General features: G+C 33.9%; 1 long non-coding RNA gene across 1 annotated transcript in view; it reads right to left on the bottom strand.

Annotated features, from left to right (window-relative positions):
- LOC108636636 overlaps positions 1–14,633 on the bottom strand; it is a 202,690-nt gene that overhangs the window by 157,666 nt on the left and 30,391 nt on the right. The window contains exon 2 of the long non-coding RNA XR_001918499.1: positions 8,981–9,019. This is a non-coding gene — a long non-coding RNA (uncharacterized LOC108636636). The remainder of the gene's footprint in view (positions 1–8,980; positions 9,020–14,633) is intronic.

Raw genomic sequence — 14,633 nt, 5'->3', positions numbered from 1 at the left:
AGGCTTGCCACTATAATCACCCCTTTACGTTTTAATGTAGTTCTTTTACCCAGGTTTCTTGATTTTCTTTTCAGGATAGAAAGTATTTGCAAATATTCAGATACACATAGATAGAAGAAAATGTCCACATTTTCTTTTTCTTTTTTTTCAAAAAAGAAGAAATATTTGAGATGTTTTTCTGTGACAAATACTTTTGTGAATATTAATGACAAATTGCAGAACTTTTGGAAATTGAACTGAATGTTTCAATATAAAATAATTATTCTTTTAAAATAGCAATAAAAAACCAGAATTATTTATATATAGATACATATATAAAAATAACTGGAAGTTTTATTCCAAGTCTTTTCTAGCAAGAGACAATTTTAGAGATGCAGGGATCCATATGGTAACAGGGCAATTACCGTGGACATGAACCAAGCCTTCATGTGTCTTCAATTTTTAGGAACCAGCACAAACTCTGGTTAAAAAGGGAATCTCAAAATCTAAAATAGGGGCTGCGGTGGCTAGCCATCAGCAGAATAGTATAAAATCCTCTGTATTTAATCCTATTAGCATAGCCCTTGTCCCTTAAAGCTCGCCTTGCCACTTACCATTTCTCAGTACCTACAACAAGATGCTATGATTCTCATTAAGCATGTTTTTTTACCTAAAACTTAACAAGTCAAGTAAGTTGCATTTCATCCTCAGGTAACTCTATAGTTGCTACAGGACTCAACACTAGATTGGTTGGTTTATGTCTCTGCTCTTGCCCAGTTGTCCACATATTGTGGAGAACTGTCTTTCTTCAACCTCATTTTATTAGTTTTCCATGTTTTTTGTTCATGGGCAACATTTTAAGGCATTTATTTTTTTTTCTGATACTAGAGTTTGTATTGTAGGAGTGGTTTTCAGACTGGGTCAAAGCAGAAATGATTGTTCAAGTGTCTCTTTCAGAAATAAAGGGAGAGGGATGAGCAGGGAAGGATATCAACTCCCATTTGTAGAGTTTCCCTGATATCACTTGATATTTGTTGGACAGTAAATCCAGTGTTCTGAAAACCTCAGACTGAGGAAGTAACATACAACAAATAGAACAATAAACAGGCAATTTTAAAAATTAATTAAAAAATCAGGATAGTGTTCCTATTTTTTAATGAGCACCTGGATAAGTATTGCTTGACTTAGGACAGCAGGCAAGAAATCAAGCAAGGAATGCCATGCTTAATAAATTACAAAACATTCTTACAATATGTTAGTACTAAGAGAATGTCAATAGATTTACCAGAATCCCTATTTAAATAATTTTCAAAAAAGCACTTATTAATATATGTCAGATGAGAATAGCTTAAATAAAAATATAGATAATGCACTTTTCCACTAAAAGGACACTTCACCATGTAGTCCAGTTACTGACAATTGTAGAACCCAATTCAGGGTTGTTATTAGCAAATATACAAGTCTTATGCCATGCTAGGAAGCAAATTACTAATTTGACAATTTTTGCTCAGTTCTAAGGATGTATGTTTAACAACTGTAGCCAAGAAATTAAAAGATGCTTGCTCCTTGGAAGAAAAGCTATAACCAAGCTAGACAGCATATTAAAAAGCAGAGACATTACTTTGCCAAAAAAGGTCTGCCTAATTAAAGCTATGTTTTTTTCCAATAGTCATGTATGCATGTGAGAGTTGGACTATAAAGAAAGCTGAGTGCTGAAGAATTGATGCTTTTGAACTGTGGTGTTGGAAAAGACTCTTGAGAGTCCTTCAAATTGCAAGGAGATCCAACCAGTCAATCCTGAAGGAAATGAGTCCTGAATATTCACTGGAAGGACTGATGTTGAAGCTGAAACTGCAATACTTTGGCCACCTGATGCAAAGAGCTCACTCATTGGAAAAGACCCTGATGCTGGGAAAGACTGAAGGCGAGAGGAGAAGGGGACGACAGAAGATGAGATGGTTGGATGGCGTCACCGACTGAATGGACATAAGTTTGAGCAAACTCTGGGTTTGGTGATGGACGAGGAAGCCTGGTGTGCTGCAGTCCATGGGGTCGCATAGAGTCGTACATGACTGAGCAACTGAACTGAATGGATGTTTAATAACTAGCCATCTTCCCAAAATGGAATATACTGCCTTGTAAAGCTTTTCTGAACTCTGATCCTGAAGGTGAAATTAGGTGAGAGGAATAAGCATATACAAAAATTAATGGAAGTTGAAATGATATACCAGTCAAGTCAGCCTGAATTCCAGATGTGATGTCTCTGATTCTTAAGAGTTGAATCAACATTATACTGGTAGATTTTACTCTCCCATGACCATTTTAGAGGCTTTTAATGACTGCCATGAAATAAAATTAGGCACAACTTGTTGCCTAATTTACCCTTCCATGGTAGTGGAATTAAATCATTTCAGTTCTAGGTAATTGTATACAACTGTTTTTGATATTCATTCTTACTTGTTAACAAAAGAGGTTATGTTTAATTAATTACTGCATAAATGATACTAGTTGGCATGTTTGTGGCACTTATAGTATTACCTCTCTTAAAAAGTAAAACCGAGCTAACACATGGAAGCTTCCACCACACAAGGAAGAAAAAAAAAACCAACAAACTGACATAGGAGAGGGTGTTGTTTTATATCAATTCAAAGAGTAAAAAGTTCAACAAAGATGATGCTGAAAACCCTACCAAAAGAAACTCATCTAAGACAAGGAGACTCTTAACTTAGGAAAAATGAAATGATTATTTTTATGGTCCTTAATATGAATCTTATTCTATATCAGGTAAGATTGAAGAACTAAAAGGATTATTACAAGAATGTTATTCATTTTCAATTGGAAAGTGTACCCTTTTAAATTTAGATACTTGTTTTGTATCTTTTCCCTTCTTAATGTTGTTTGGATCTAAAGATATTTGGGAAATGAATAATAGTTGATATAGATGTATAGTGTTTCCAAGGCTTTTGTTTCGGGGGCCTATGTTACTGCTATGCCAAGCAAATAAGTTGTACCTCAGACTACCTGGTGATAGAAGAAAACTATTTTTAAATAAAAAATAATATTGCCAAAATATGCCTCTGGAAATGTGACTCCAGATTTCAAATTACATAAATACTATGACGCTCATTTTCACAATAACCTGATTGATTTGAGCAGACTTTAGGCTGCTGTAACAAACCAAGAACATAAGAACAACCAAAACACAGCAACTCAGTGGCTTAAGACCAATAAATTTCTTCTTGATCTTTAAACTGGTTCTGGACCTTGCCATAGCAGCTCCCTTCCATGAGATGACTCAGGGATCCAGGATTATATACTGCTGTGGCTCTGTTATTTCAAACTGATGCCACTTCTGTAAAGGCAGAGAGAGGCCAGAAAGTTTATAGTGTTTTCACCTCATCTGCCCCAAGGTGGTACACTTTTTTAGCTTCAAAGTAGAGGAAAAACAGCATCTCTCTATTACTCAAGAATGAAAAGAAACCCTAATATCAGTGGATACTAACAAAGTCTCTCACACTGTCCAATAATCTTCTATCTCAGCAAGGTAAATAGAAACAATGAAAAGCCTAAAACAAACATTGAGAAATTTAGTCAATACCAATTTTAAACATAAAGAAATAAAAGCACCAGAATTACACAGAACACGCAAAATGACAGTATGTGAACTCAGTCACATTCTTAAATTACCTCAACTCTATTAGATTGTTTACACAAATAAGTTACTCAGTAAGATGTGAGAGAATAAATAAATGAATTGATGATAGTATGACTCCTCTGTTTGGTCTCTAAACATGTATTTTACATTCACATCGTAGAAAACTAAATTGAAAATAATTTTAATAACTGTATATGGCTTTAAAATTAACAAAGTATTTCTTTTAAATTTTTCATTGAAGTAGAGTTGATATACAAAAACATTCTGATTAAAAATGGATAAAAGGGACTTTCCTGGTGGTCCAGTGGTTAAGAATATGCCTGAAAATGCAGTGGACACTGATTCAATCCCTGGTCCAAGAGCTAAAATCCCATATGCCATGGGGCAACTAAATCCACACACCACAACTACTGAGCCTACACACTTTAGAGCCTATGAGTCACAACTATGGAAACTCGCATGCTCTAGAGCCCATTCTCTGCAACTAGAGAGAAGCCACTCCAAGTAAAGAGTAGCCTCCACTTGCCACAGCAAGTGACTATAGCCATGAAATTAAAAGGTGCTTGCTCCTTGGAAGAAAAGCCATGATAAACCTATACTGCATATTAAAAACCAGAGATATCACTTTGCTGACAAAGATCCTTAGAGTTAAAGCCATGGTTTTTCCAATAATCTGTATGAATGTGAGAGTTGGACCATAAAGAAGGCTGAACACTGAAGAACTGATGCTTTTGAACTGTGGTGTTGGAGAAGACTCTTGAGAGTCCCTTGGACTCAAGGAGATCAAACCAGTCAGTTCTAAAATAAATCAATTCTGAATATTCATTAGAAGGATTGATGCTGAAGCTGAAGCTCCAATACTTTGGCTACCTGATGCAAAGAGCTGGCCCATTAGAAAAGACCCTACTCATTAGAAAAGACCCTGATGCAAGGAAAGGTTGAAGGCAGGATAAGAAGAGGAGGAGAGGACAAGATGGTTGGATGGCATCACTGACTCAATGGACATGAGCTTGAGCAAGCTCCAGGAGATGGTGATGGACAGGGAAGCCTGGCATGCTGCAGTCCGTGGGCTCACAAAGAGTCAGACACAGCTGAGTGACTGAACAACAATAACAGTTATCCAGCAGTTCTACTCCTGGGAATATATTCATAAAAATACACTAATTCAAAAAGATAAATGCACCCCAGTGTTTACAGCAGCTTTATTTAAAATTGCAAACATAACAAAAGCCAGCACAGTGTCCATCAACAGGGGAATGATAGAGAATCTTAAGTATATACTGACAATTCAATAATATTCAGCCAAAAAAGGAATGAACTTTTGCCAACTGAAGCAACATCAATGGACTTGAAGGTATTGTGCTGAGTGAAATAAATCAGAGAAAGGCAAATACTGTATGATATCAATTATATGTGGACTCTAAAAATACATAGTGAACCAATGAATATAACAAAGAAAGAAGCAGACTTATGGATACAGTCACCACTAGAGAAGGGCGAGAGGCAAATAGGGGTAGGAGACTAAGGTACAAACTCTTAAATATAAAATAAGCTACAAGGATATGTTGTACAATATATAGGGGTTATAGCCAATGTTTTATGATAACTACAAGTGGAGTAAGCAAAGTATTTATTTATGTATAAATGTTTCCTAATGTAAAACTGTGAGGTAGGCATATGTGTATGGTTTGTTTCTTTCAGTTTTTATACACAACATAAGATCTTTAGAAAACAGATAGTATTTTAACACCAAATATATAATTCTTGATGAGGGAATACTGTACAAAGTACAGGTATTTTGGTATATGTCCAAGAAATATTCTTAATCCCTCTATATCAGAGATAACACTCAGTTCTTAGAAAACACAATACTCAGTTGAACATTTTATATTATTATTATAAAGAAATTTCATGACTAATTCTAAGCACATGAATGTAATTTGCAGGTTGTCAATAAAACTATTTTAAAAAATCAGGATGGCCAAACTAAAAATTTGTAGTAGTAAACTGAGAACACAAATGAGAGAATGAAACATGCATTAATCACCATAGTCTAACTAAAGGGCTATGTGAGGCTCCAGTATGTAGATTCTGTTTTGGTTAATGACCTGAATATGAATATTTATATATATTAGGTATATATAAATATGACATAAAAGATAAGATATATGTGATATAAAATGTATATGCAAACACACAATTTGGGTGTAGACTATGACAAGCCACCCACCTTGGATTTAAAGTAAGTAGGCTTTTCATCCTCCTAAGGCATCATCAACTCAATGGACATGAGAATGAGCAAGCTCCAGGAGTTGGTGATGGACAGGGAAGCCTGGCGTGCTGCAGTCCATGGGGTCACCAAGAGTCAGACATGACTGAGCAACTGAACTGAAATAACTATACAGTACAAAAGGCTAAATCTCATTTTAACTACTTCGGTATCACTTTCCTTAAAGACTGCAACTAGAGTTGTTATTAAACATGTAGAAATGGATATTACCAAAAGTATACTAGGGTAAATCTTTTTTGAGAAGACAGTGAAGTCTTTGGAAGCCTAGAAACAGACTGAAATCTCAGCACCATAATTAAGTGATTGTAGATGAACTAACCAAGCTCTCTGACCCTTTGTCTCCTCAGCTATAAAATGGAGATCAAAATGCATGCCTCATAGTATGATCGGAATGTAGAAATGAGGGTACGTACATTAAAAAAGAGCACCTGGCAAAGCACCTGATACACAGTGAATCCTTACATAATTATGAATGTGTTATTATTTTGACCTCTTAAAAGGTCCAAACTCCAGGTGCAGAAACTAAAATTTATGAATTGGAACAGATTGCTGCAATTGCACACACAGATACAAAATTCAGTGAATCATAAACCTTAAACACATTATTTTATGTAAGTGAAAAAATGCTGCAATAAGGCTTTCTGTAAATATTTTCAACTACAATGCGGGCAATGTTAGCTCTTCATATGGAAGTAAAATTTTATTACTGGCATTTTGTTCCAGAGCAAATATTATTTTTTTAGCTTGAGAGTTATACAATAATTGAATAGAATACATTTGATCTATTTAATTTGTAACAGTTTGCATATTATCCTTTACACTTCAATACTATTCCAGTTTGAATTTTGATTTTACTTTCTTTTCTCTGAATTTCACTCCAAAAGCAATTTTGTAGACTATATCAGTATTAACTGAAACAAATTATGAATTATATCTTAAACATCCTCCATGTTCAGGTCATTTTTTCCTATTAAAACTCATAGAAGCAAACAATATAGAAGTTAAATATTAGGTTTGAGCTTTTAGTAGAGTGAGTACAGGTGAGATCCTAAATAAGTTAATTAAAAATATTTCTTGGGGAACTACTAAAAACAGAGCAATATTTAAAGGAGGCTGTGGTAAATAGCCTAAGAGGCTATTGCTACCCCATTTAACAAGCCTGCAAAAATGCTAAGTAGAAAATACACACACAATAGAGCACATAATAGCATAAGTTAAAGTGCTAAACTTTGTGATCCTGAAAATAAAGAGTTCAGAGAGGGCACAATCAAACCACAATATTTAAAGCAATGAAGAATTCCAGGAGAAAATGGGAGTTGGAGTTGAACTTGGCCTTGAGGGATGAATGGAATATGGGTGTACAGGCAGTTTGTTCACAGAAGCTGAAATAGTGACAATGGGGGCTGTGCAAGGAAAGGTTTAGCTTTGAGTTTTTTGGTATGTTTTCAAGGAAGACTGCTTTTGAGTTAGTATGGCCAAACTCAATTACTACATATATAACTGTTTACGGGTAAATATCCTTATAGGCGATATGGCAGGATATAGAAGTATGAAGATAAGTTGCTGATGTGAGGAACCATCTGTTTTATGAGATGGATTAGAAATGAGATAAATTAGAAGATAGACCCAAAAGATAAGTGTGATGATGAAAACTGCTCAAGAACACACTGTCGACTTAAACGAAGAAAGGCTGGTAGAATTTAGAGAAGGATAATTACAGGAGGCATGTCCAGATCCCACAGATACAATCAAGAGAAGGTTTAGGATAGAGAAAATATCCAGGAACCATTGGTGTTATGATTCTGTACCCTAGTTTTCTTCTCAATAAATCAAATACTTAAACAAAGTTTTCTACAGTATTTGTAGAAAGTGCTGAAGGGATTGAATGTTAATCCTAATCCTCATCCTAGAATAAATTGTGTCAGCTTTGTTATCATTTGACAGATGGTATAGACTGGATAGAGCCTGAAGTTGTACAGAATAGTCATGCTAGAACGACCAGAAGACACAGGTTTGGAAATCCTTGGAAGCGTTTGTGAGCAACAGGTAATGAACAATAACAGAGACATGTGGAACTGTCACCACCCTCCTATGTATCCCAGCAATATCTAGTCAATAGTAAAGAGTGATATAGAAGACTGTACTCCTGTAAGGTATCTAGTTAGAATTTTATACTACTCTTGGCTGAGTATTATAGAAAGGGTGACTCTAGTAATCAGGAAAGTTGTAGACTCTCAGATCACAAAAATAAAAATCCAAGACAGAGTATTATTGAGAAAAAATAAATAAGATTTAAAAATGAGATTAACTAAGTTTTACAGTCTTGCATAGATTCAGAATATTGTAGAATCCAATAGATGAATTTGAATGTGAGGAATGTTTCTATAGTATATGGATGGGGTGTAAGATGAATATAAACCTGAAGTTTGGAAAAATATAACTTATAGAAAAACTTCTACCTCAACTAATCATCTTTTTAATTAAACAATCTATCTTTTCCATGTATGTACCCGGCAGATACTATAGAAATTTTAAGAGTTTTAATGTTGAAAAGTGCACTGCTTTCAGTGTATTTCTAACTCTGTAATACATAAAGTATAATATCAACACTGTAGCAATAAAAACCTTTTTAAAAATTCAGCTATCAAACTCAGGTTTTCTGTGGTTTTTATTTTGTTGTTGATCTCTTTTAAAAGAAAAACATTTCTAGTTGATACTCTGCCTTTTAACTGAATAACCTTTTATCCTATCTGAGACTCTTCCAGTGGTGATTTCTGTTTCCTTAAGAAACAAATGCTACCCCTTCTTGGAATATTCTCCTAACCCATAAAGTTGAATCTTCAAGAAGTATCTGGACTTAACAGATGATCCCATATGAGTTAAGATGGAATTGACCTTCTCCTGACAGCCCTAGGAGATTCAATCTTAGGTGATGGAAATGAGGAGAGAATTAAGAAAAAGGATTAAGCTTGAGATAGGAAGAAAGATAACCTCCAAAAATTTGTGGCTAAAGAAATGAAAATATTGACAGTACAAAAAAAAAAAAAGTGTCTTACCAGAATTCTGAAGTCACCAGATGATCCAAGAGTCCAAGCCTAATTAGAAAAAAAGAGGGGAAAAAAAGTTACTTTTGTTTTAAAAATAGGTACACAATATTTTTTATAATTCTATAATATCATTGCATTTATAAAGTTGTAGATTGGTGAAAATAGATTAGGAAACCATTTTTTCTAGGCTTTCACTTAAATTGAACTATTTACTTAATCTCATATTGTGCCATACAAAGGCAAAAAATATAGTTTAGATCTTGAAAATACATTTCCAACTATTCCGGTGACCGTAATTATTCAGCATAATTCTTTAAAATCTCAAAAAGGTAGACTGTTACTAAATAAACTTGAAATCTCATGACAGTAATTACATGCATTTATTTTTCTTATGGGAGAGGTGATCTAAAGCTTCATTTTAAAATATGTTTTCTCATTTTTCTGCGTTTGTTGATTATCAGACATTAATTAGTTTTGACTTTGATTCATTTTGAAAATTAAATCCATGGGATATTATAATGACAAAAACAAAAATGTTTTAATTTCAAATTATATCAAAATGCAGCCTCTATGTTTTTAAGGTATTTGAAGTTCAAATGAAAGGCAGTATCTGAAGAGCACAAATCCCTGAAAAGACCTAGCACCTGCTGTGGGATGCAAAGGTTTTAAAAATGTTGTCTTGTGTAAAGGCAACGGCAAACACTTTGAAGCCTTTTGTAAATACGACTGCCTGCCTCTTTGTTTGAGTAGAAATATTGAACTTCTAACCATTATTACTATAAAATAAAGGAAATTATTTTTTAAACTTATGATCATCTTTTCCTTTTGCCTTGGGGATTAAGTTGGAAATTATATATCATACAAGTATGGAAAAAAAACTATGTAAAAGAGAATGAAAAATAACAATAAACATGACAATTTAACACTGTGTATACAGTTTTCTGTGTCAATAAATATGTGTTCGCCTCTTTTGTCATAACATTTAAATTAGGTTATCTGGTCAGAATTAAATACATAATGCTGGACCACTAATTGGTAACAAACTGGCCAGAATGAATCTATTATAATTCCTTATCTAGGGCTTAGACTCATTGAGAAGACCAGTGGTTCACTTGAGAGGAGCAGGCCATGGATTTTGTTGAACTATAATAAAGCTTTTTGGAATCTCTAGCCTGGCTTCAAAGGTGCAAAATCTCTGTCCTTGGATTTTAGTTCTTCTCATGAGAGGCATAGAAAATACTTGGTATATTTTCTTTCCTTTTCACAAATATGTTATTGATTTATCAGTTCAGTTCAGTTGCTCATTCGTGTCCAACTCTTTGCAACCCCGTAGACTGCAGAACATCAGGCTTCCCTGTCCATGAGCAACTTACAGAGCTTGCTCAAACTCACATCAATTGAATTGGTGATGCTATCCAACCATCTCACCCTCTGTTGCCCCCTTCTCCTCTTGCCTTCAGTCTCTTCCAGCATCAGGGTCTTATTTTCTAATGAGTCAGTTCTTTGCATCGGGTGCCAATGTACTGGAGCTTCAGCTTCAGCATCAGTCCTTCTGATGAATATTCAGGACTCATTTCCTTTAGGATTGACTGGTTTGCTCTCCTTGTAGTCCAAAGGACTCTGAAGAGTTTTCTCCAACACCACTGTTCAAAAGCATCAGTTCTTTGGTGCTTAGCTTTCTTTTGGAAAAGGAAATGGCAACCCACTCCAGTATTTTTGCCTGGAGAATTCCATGGGCAAAGGAGCCTGGCTGGTTACAGTTCATGGAGTCACAAAGAGTCAGATACAACTGAGTGACTATCACTCACTTAACTTTCTTTATAGTTCAACTCTCACATCCATACATGACTACTGGAAAAACCATAGCTTTGACTATATGGACCTTTGATGGCAAAGTAATGTCTCTACTTTTTAATATGTTGTCCTAGTTTGTCATAGCTTATAAATCATGCAAGAAACTTGCAAAAGTGCAAATGTATATAGCTCAATAGATTATCACAAATGAATGCTCATGTAATCAACATCAGATCAAGAACTAGAATGCAACTAACACATAGAGGCCCACAGCATGGTCTGTCACTGTATATGTGTGTATACACACATGTATATACACAGCATGCATACAAGTACTATATATATATATATATATATACGCACACACAGGGCATATACAAAAACAGTATACATACATATGTGAAAATGTTAGCTGCTAATCATGTCTGACTCTCTGTGACTTCATGGGCTAGAGCCTGCCAGGCTCCTCTGTCAGTGGAATTCTATGCAAGAACACTAGACTGGGTAGCCACTCCCTTCTCCAGGGGATCTTCCCGACTCAGGGATTGAAACTCTGTCTCCCACATTGCTGGAATATTCTTTACTGTCTGAGTCATCATACACATACCTAAATACATATAAACTCACTTGATTACTTCTTGTGGGTTATGCTAAAGCACAGATTCAAATAAAATGCAAATCATTTGAGGCAATACAGATGCATATGATGTGACTGTGGAAATGCAGCACTAATGTCACAAATTCATCATAATTTTGCATGGCATATTGACAAGGTGTTGTCAGAGAGGGGCAACATTTTGGACATGTCATTGAGCATATTGTATATTGTAATAACTATATATCTATATCTATATATATCTGTTTTGTTTTTTGCTCATCCTATAGTTTTGCCTTAGTTTTGAACTTTATAAAATTGAAATAATATACCGTATTTTTGTCTGTATTTAGTTTCTTTCCCTTAACATGTCTGTGATTCATTCATCTTGTTGTTTGTAACTATAATTATTTTTTGTTACTCTATAGAATTTCATTGGATAAACACTACATAATTTATATTTTCAATCCTCTATTCACAGTATGGATTGTTTCTACTTTCTAGTTATCATGAATAATTCTATTAGAAGCATCCTTTTATACATGTACACATATTTTTTCTTGGATATTTCCTAGAAATAATTTACTAAAGTAAAAAAAAAATACATATGTTCTTCTTTAGCAGACATTGCCAAATAGTGTATCAAAGTTGCCATTGTTGTACAGATTCACCAGAATATACTTTTATTTTGCTTAACTTTATTCTTCACTTTAGTTTACTATGTAGTATAATTATACTTTGATTTACATTTCTGTATTAATGTGTTTTAGTGCATTTTCACATATTTCCATATATTTATACATAATTCATACAAGAGGACAGTCTTCAATTTGCTTGTCCCCCTAATGTCGGTTGTCTTCTCCTTATTAATTTGCTGAAGTGTTTTATGTAGTCGAGATATGATCCTTTGTTGATTATATTTGGTGAAATATGTTTCCCCCTCCATATCTCACCCTTTTATTCACGTTTTGTGCCTCTTGTTGCAAATTAATTCCAAGTTTTACAGCAAATTTAACTGTCTCTGTCTTTTTGTGGCACATGCATTACACAAAATGATCATATATAATATAAATCTTTTCTATCTTCTTCTGAAACTAAAGTTTGTTATCGCATTCTTCTGCCTCTCACATCTAATCCAAAACCTACCTGAAATTAATGTTTTGCTCTGTGTGATTTTTTATAAAATGTTACTATTTTCCAGATTGATACAATAAAATTTACTGAAAATATCTTACTTCTGTCACTGTTATGCAAAGATAATTTTTCCATAAATTAATTGTTCACAGATACTTGGGTGTTTCTATTAATACATATCAACATATCCCATTTAACTATTTGTCTGTATCACATGAATCTATATCATGTCTTATCTCAACATGATGTAGGTAGAAGAGAGGGATCCTCAACCTTTTCCTTAACAGTGTATTGACTATTTAAAAATATAATGCACATAACATAAAATTCACTGTTCTAAACTGGACAGTTTCATGGCTCATATTATGTTTACAATGTTTTGTAAACATTATCACAAATTCCAGAACATTTCCAAACTCTGAAAAGGAAACCCTGTACCTATGAGCAGTCAATCTCATTTCTCTCTTATCCACTTCCCCTGGCAACCTCTAATCTGCCTCTCTGGATTTGCCTATTCTGGACTTTCATACAAATGGAATCACACAATTTGAAGGCATTTCTGTCTGTCTTATTTCACTTAGCATAATGTGTTCAAGGTTCATCTATTTGTAGCATATAGCAATATTTATTTCACTTTTATGGTTAAATAATATTCCATTGAATGTATGTAGTATTTCTATTTTTCATAACACTTGTCTGTAAGAATAAAATTGGCTTTCTATTGACCTTGTATTGAGCAAACTTAATTTACCTGTGTATTCTTTTCAATTTATTATCTGCACTCTCACATTATACACAATAATGGTTTCATATATTTCACTTAAATCTCCGAGTATTAAAAACATGCCTATATACATGTATTTATGCATTCATGTATGTATGCACATGGGCATGAATGTGTGTTTGCATTTTGAATCACTGCACCCACTAGGAACACCAGAACAATGAACAGAAGTGGTGTTCCTAAACACCCTTCTTTTGATCTCAAAAGTAAACCTACCATTAAGTCCACTGTTTGCTGTAGGTGTTTGGTAGATTTTTTTTTTTTATCATAAAGAGAAAGATTCCCTCTATTTCCTTTATTATGAGCTTTAGCTATACAGGACTTTTTATTATTCATTGCATTAATAGAATGCAACTACTTAGATCATCTTATTCTTTCATCACATTTTGGTTAAGTTAAATTTTAACTGTAAGTTTACTTTAAGCAACATTTTATTTTTTTAAAAGCTATTTCCAACATCTTTTAGCATTTTCAGGATTTATAGAGACAACGTCTATTCCTGATATGAGTTATTCTTGATGCCTCTCTTTTTTTTTTAACTTGGTCAGTAACATTGATATCTACAACTTTTATCAGTTTATTCAAACAGCAACTTTTAGTTTTGCTAATCATCTCTACTGTATATTTGGTACATTGTATAATATTTTTCATTATGTAACCTCCTGATTTTTATTATTTCTCTCCTTCTGCATTTGAGTTAAATGCACTGTTTTCCCTCAACTTGAGGTGGATGTTAATAAACAATTTTCTGCCTTATTTTTTTCTTATATGTGTTTTGAAGTACGTTTCACTCTAACATTGGTTTTACTTTTTTAAATACAGTAGTTTAATTTTTATTCATTTCTAAGCATTTTAAAGTTAAAAGTTTACTCAATAAGGGTTCCAAAAGAATATATTTTAATTTCTTAATAGCTAGAGGTTTTCTGATTCAAATAACTTGTACACAAAGCACTTACTCAACATGATGTCGATCCTCTAGAGTATATTGAAACTTGTTATATGATTCAGCATCTGATCAATTTTCATAAGTAGTCTATATGTCCTTTATAATGATATATATTCTGCAATTATGTGCATTGATCTATACACATAAATTAAACATGTTAATAATGTTGCTCATTCAGATACTGGAAGATACATATTGTATACTCCCACTGTGATTTTAAGTTTGTCTTTTTTTTCCTTTTAGTTTCACCTCTTACAGAGAAGGCAATGGCACCTCGCTCCAGTACTCTTGCCTGGAAAGTCACATGGACAGAGGAGCCTGGTGGGCTCCAGTCCATGGGGTCGCAAAGAGTCGGACACGACTGAGCAACTTCACTTTCACTTTTCACTTTCATGCATTGGAGAAGGAA

This window comes from Capra hircus, chromosome 8 (genome assembly GCF_001704415.2).
Source record: "Capra hircus breed San Clemente chromosome 8, ASM170441v1, whole genome shotgun sequence".
Classification (NCBI taxonomy): domain Eukaryota; kingdom Metazoa; phylum Chordata; class Mammalia; order Artiodactyla; family Bovidae; genus Capra; species Capra hircus.
Note: the sequence above shows the minus strand (reverse complement) of the source record. Positions and strands in the feature narration are given on the sequence as shown.